The sequence below is a fragment of the Pararge aegeria genome, chromosome 13, assembly GCF_905163445.1.
Source record: "Pararge aegeria chromosome 13, ilParAegt1.1, whole genome shotgun sequence".
In the NCBI taxonomy this organism is placed as follows: domain Eukaryota; kingdom Metazoa; phylum Arthropoda; class Insecta; order Lepidoptera; family Nymphalidae; genus Pararge; species Pararge aegeria.
In genome coordinates, this window is record NC_053192.1 from 12,339,093 (window position 1) to 12,344,519 (window position 5,427).

A 5,427-nucleotide genomic window follows, 5' to 3' on the forward strand; every position below is an offset into this window, starting at 1 on the left:
GTCGCATTAACCACAACAAAGTAATCTTCGGCATCTATCATTCACAAAGAGGCGGACCCTTTTAGTTCGTGCGTAAAAAGGATCGAGAGATGGGCAGCTATCAGTTCCTTCCATCAACGGACGTTGCGTTATAGTTTTCGCTAAATAATAACCTACTGATTCACACTGTTATTTAAGTTCAATGTTATGTTTAGCCCCCATGCAAAAACAACAGGTGGTGTGAAAAATCGGTTCAAGATCGCCGCCGATACAACAAATTTTGAACAACTTTCTCAATATAAGTATCAAATGAAAGGGCTTGAGTAGTAAAATATTACACGCCATGAAAAATTTTAAATCCAAGATGGCCGCAACCACAAATGGCGAATTACATCTGTCTTACAATCTGCTGATACGTAAAAATAATGTACTATATGTTTAAAGTAATCATTATTATCTACAAAAAAGTCCGCAAGGCTGTACTAACTGTTATGGTGGTCACAATAACCGCTTTTTGTTATACCATAATTTTGTTCGTCTATACGGGTACAGACGAACAAACAAGTAAAACACGGGTACAATCGAAATATGGTGACATTCCTATATTATATATTAATCCTTATCCAAATAAATAGTTTTATAATTAAGATTGGTTATGTACCTGCAATTACCTGCATTAAATTCTAGGTTTTTTTTAAAATATTAAAACCGGTAATAACCGTTTGCTAATAACGAAGTTGCGCGGGTCCGCTAGTGATATATTCGGCTTGCCTGCTGAACCAATCTTAACGTAACTTAATACGGAGATAGATTGTATTGGTTTTTTCAAGGTCAGTCCCGTCGTAACCACGATGCATGCAACTGGGTCGAAATATCGACAAATCCTAAATATTATCGTGGTATGTACCCGTTGAACTATATTTAAGAAATGTTTTTCAAGGTGTTGTATGGATTTTTCTGTTAAGAATTCATAGTACCAGCCCGAAGTTAGGCGATGAACCCACGTGCGCCGGAGAGCCCAATTATTATCTCTAACTTGTGTAGCTCACCAGCCTACATTAGAGCAACGGGCTGGGTCTTTGTTCATAAACCCGTTTTCCTATAAGAGCGGAGAGCTCAGAGCTCAGCTGTGGGACGTTAATAGGCTTAGCTAAATAACTAACGCAAAGTGTCATTTATTTATTTTATTTATTTATTTAACTTTTTATTTGTCTACAACTACATTAACATCTATATATATAAAAGAGAAAGTGTGTGGGTATGTTCCGTATAGGCTCCGAAGCAGCTGGACCGATTTCAATGAAACTTTCAGGGAATCTCCGGATTGACCTGGCAAGTAATCCTGTAAAGTTTGGTGACGATCGGAGCTCTCCTATTTTGAACTGTCAAACTGTCAAATACAGCTTTTATTTACTATGATGATATTCTATTGTTGGGTGTACATGGGTGTAGATAATGATCTTCACCCGCTCGATAAGGGAATAGAAGAGAATGAATACGGAGATAAATAAATGATTTAATATAATATTATGAGACTTAAATTAAAAATTTAATGATGTAAGTTTATTGTTTAAATAAAATAAAGCAAAATCTAACCCGGCGAATCAGAAACATGAAGAGAGAAGTAGAATACAAGAGGTTGCCTTATAGCGATCTCTGCCAGGCAACCTTGGAATGAAGAGGAGAGTAGACTATTGGTCTATTCCCCTCTTCCTATTGTTCTCCTTCCTCGTAGTGCTACTACTACCAGCTACTGCGATAACCAACCCGTCAGCGTGGAGTTTATGGGCTTGAGAAGCCTTTAATCCAGCAGTGAACTGTTGCTATAAATAATGAAATTATGAACCTGCCTCATTTGTTATAAATATTGAAGAACAACAGACTGTTGAAAAAGTTATCTTACATGATTTCATTGTAAAGAAGTGATACCTATATCAATGAAAATTTATTAAAATATTCAAGCACTCGCGTTTGGTTGGACTACATTCTTAGGAAATTCCCACATACAAGCTCATATTAATTTTAGAATTCTTCCGTTGCCTTTAAATTTTAAAATTCCAGGCTCTTTCTGCAGAAATGTTTTATGAAATAGTTTAGATACAGGTTAATACATGAATGTGTGTACGCAGTTACAATAAGTTATTGACGGCCGATTGTTGAATGGCTTCAGTGTCTATATGTATATTATACATATAACCACCCAGACTTGGTGGTTATATGTATATTATACACATAACAACCAGATTACGCTTACTTTGGGGCTAGACAGCGATGTGTTTATTGTCGTAGTTTCTATTAATTTACTTATTTATTGAATATTAGCTTCTCGTGAAGAGCATACTATAGAAATGATCCTATGAAGTAAGGTCTGATTGTGGAAGGACACTCGTGCCCTGTAGTGGGCCGGTGCGGATTGGTGGACTTTAAGGATATTATGGAGAACTCTTAGGCATGCAAATTTCCTTACGACGTTTTCTTCACCGTTAAAGCAAGAAATATTTTAATTGCTTTAAAAACGCACATATCTTGGGGTTAAAACTTAAGGTTGTTAGCCATTTAAGCATAGGTCATTGAGTGCCTCGGAGCCTTTTTATCGTATCGAAATGACAAATGTCAGGTTGGAAATATTAAGGAAATATCTAAGGACTTGAGTACGAAATAAATCCAATGTGTGCATAAAGTTGAGCACAGCCTTTTAACTGCTGAACTATTTTTACTTATACACCAACACTGTTGCAGATATTTGCTATTCTGTTCATAGATAAGTCATGGGCGGGGCGATGTTTGCTTTGCCGGCCGAAACGCGAGCGGGAGCGCTAATGCATCATACTGTTATCTAGTCACCCCAGACTTAGCTTTAACAATGCGGCTAAAATATTCCGGCTAATAAATTTGCACTTATTTCAAATTTTGCAACGTCAAGAAATGTATTTTCACAGGCGGTTCTATCTCTTAAGTGCCAATGCTTAATGTCTGTATAACGTGTTACTGCTTTTACAGGTGGCTTTTTATGTCTTTTAATGGCAACCTAGTGTTACAGTAATTTTATAAGTGGGCAAATAAATAATTGAACTTTTACAATTAGGATTTTTACAAATACGCTAATAATTATTATTTAATTAACACCAGTTTTCAAAAAAAAAAAATTGTATAATATCTTATTATCAACCAAAGTTCATGGCAATGAGTTGGTGAGACTGCATTATCAATACACTTTAATCCTACATGGACTCGAACAATGCAAAGATACCTCCCGGTGTCCGAGTCTTAATCTCAACTTTACTTTACAATTTAGAATAGATAGATAGGATACTTATTATCTCGGGGCAGCACCAGGGTATATAAAAAAAATCGTGTTTGTACTTATTTATGTACACGCGTTAGAAGTTATATTTCTTTGGCGTAACAAGATAAAAATGTTTTCAAATGTTGTATCTTAGGCCTTATTCTACGTTCGTAGAGAAAACGACACTGACAATAGAAAAATGTATAGATTCAATTATTGAAAGTCAACTGTCAAACCTTTGTTAAAAAAACTAAAATGTAGACTACAGCTAACTTCATGGTGTCGGTTTTTGTGACGGTGTGCGAGCGCATCGTATAATTTACTCTCACCATTTTTGCCTAACGCACTAAAAGAAGTATCACTTCAAAAAATGTCTTTGTTTCCTGTGCTTTGCTAAACCGATATTGACAACATTTTGCAAAAAAATAGCTTGCGTCCTGAAGGATAATGACAGGAAACAAACGGCTCAGCTCTCATTTCTCGTATGACAGTATAATAAAGAAATAAAAAAATAGAAATACTGATGATGCAGAGTTTCATGCCTCCGAATGGGTGATACAGTCAGTAAAACCTGACAAACGTGGTCAGTAAAATATATGAGACATATATTAGGCATACAGAAATAAATGTTTTATAATTTTTATTTTTAGACATTTTACACCGGAAAAACTTACGCTTCCTTTGGTATTATCAAAACGGACAAAACGCGATTGTAGTCGCGTTAACCACGTAGTAAGTAGTGGCGTGCATAGAGGGTATGCACATATTATATAAAATGAAGAGAATCTCCAGTGCGAGCTTTAGCGTAAGTTTTCCATATCTCTTACATGCCTATCCTTAAGTTTTATAACTCGTTATATTAATCAGTCCGCATACCCTGTGCATTCCCTTTATGCACGCCACTGGTAGTTAGTTATAAGAATAATAGATAAAACTACAGGTTTATCTATTTGATTCGCTTGATATAAAGGAAGAAAACATACGAGAGAAAATCAAATTAAACACCCGACGCATGACTTCGAGAATTTTCCTCGACGTGACGTCTCTTTAAATTACTCAATCTAGCTCATGCGAGACACGGTACGCTTGATGGAGACAGCTAGTGACGTCACAGCACTTGAGGGATATTTTTATACACCATTCAATACGATATAAATAAAAAAACATTTAACATGCTTTATCGTAGGACTTAGGATTTTTTAAGCGAAACCAATTTGTTAATCCACTATCAGGCATTCATGCTGGGCACTGGTCTCCTCTTTAATAGCAGAAAGAAACTTGAAGCTTGAAGCTTACTCGCAACGATTATTATCTGTTACACTAAATTTATAAAGTGGGTAAATAATAAAACTTTTTATAACTATAACTTCATATTTGCCAGATATGTTCATGACATTGAGTTGGTGGGTATTATGATATAAATACGACTGCATCATCGATGTACCGCAGTCCTACATGGGCTCGAACGATGCAAAGATACCGCCCGGTATCTTAGTCGTTTAACATATCACATGTTAGTGATAATAAAACCGGCGCTGACGGCTTAACGTGCCCTTCGAAGCAGGAGGTCGAACAACGCTAACTTCCTATCCTAGACGGAGCAACTAAAGTTATAAAATTACAAATTTAAAAAGATATAAGCGTCAAATTAGCGGAAGTGTACTTATCTGTTTTAAACTATGTACAGAAGAAGAAGACTCTTTCTCTCTGTCATTCGACAGAATATCGAGTCGAGTTGAACTGCATTACTACGGTAGCACATGATTGATAAACGGGGCATCTATTAGGAGCGAACGAGTCATTCGGATTGAGTGACATTTCTCGCGTCTACGTTGCTCTCATTTCAATTCGCAGGCCTAAAACAGGTTGATTGTAAAGTACTTGTTGATACATACAGTTGAAAAATAATGCTAGTAACAATTATTACTTTGAACATCCCTGTTCAAGCTACATTAAATCGTGAGGAAACCTGCGTACCTGAGAGTTCTCTGTAATTCTACCAATCCGTACGTGGCTAGGGTGGTGGCCTAAGGCCTAAACCCTTTTCATTGCGGAAGGAGACCCGTGCCCTGTAAAGGGCGGGGTTGACATGATGAACAGTGAAGATTAGTTAATTACGATCAAAAGTCATCATCATTCTCAACTTAAAGCGAATTTATTCT

The 5,427-nt window shown here is 36.4% G+C and overlaps 1 pseudogene; it reads right to left on the reverse strand.

Annotated features, from left to right (window-relative positions):
• Positions 1 to 2,214: 2,214 nt before the first annotated feature.
• Positions 2,215 to 2,350, reverse strand: LOC120629060 (annotated as a pseudogene).
• Between the last annotated feature and the right edge of the window lie 3,077 nt (positions 2,351 to 5,427).